We start from the raw sequence: 301 nt of genomic DNA on the forward strand, positions 1-301 counted from the left end.
TCAGTGTCTTGCAGTGAAATGTAAATCTTTCCTTCTTGCCCTCTCTGCTTTCTGATCTTGCTTTGGAAGACCTCACCTAGTTTACGTAATCTCAGAGTACTGTGTTCCATTTAGTACTCTTTTGTTTAAAATTATCTCTTTAGGGGCGCCTGGGTGGCTCAGCGGTTAAGCGTCTGCCTTCGGCTCAGGGAGTGATCCCAGCGTTCTGGGATCGAGCCCCACATCAGGCTCCTCTGCTATGAGCCTGCTTCTTCCTCTCCCACTCCCCCTGCTTGTGTTCCCTCTCTCGCTGGCTGTCTCT

This window comes from Ursus maritimus, unplaced genomic scaffold, assembly GCF_017311325.1.
Source record: "Ursus maritimus isolate PB19 unplaced genomic scaffold, ASM1731132v1 scaffold_19, whole genome shotgun sequence".
Taxonomy (NCBI): Eukaryota; Metazoa; Chordata; class Mammalia; order Carnivora; family Ursidae; genus Ursus; species Ursus maritimus.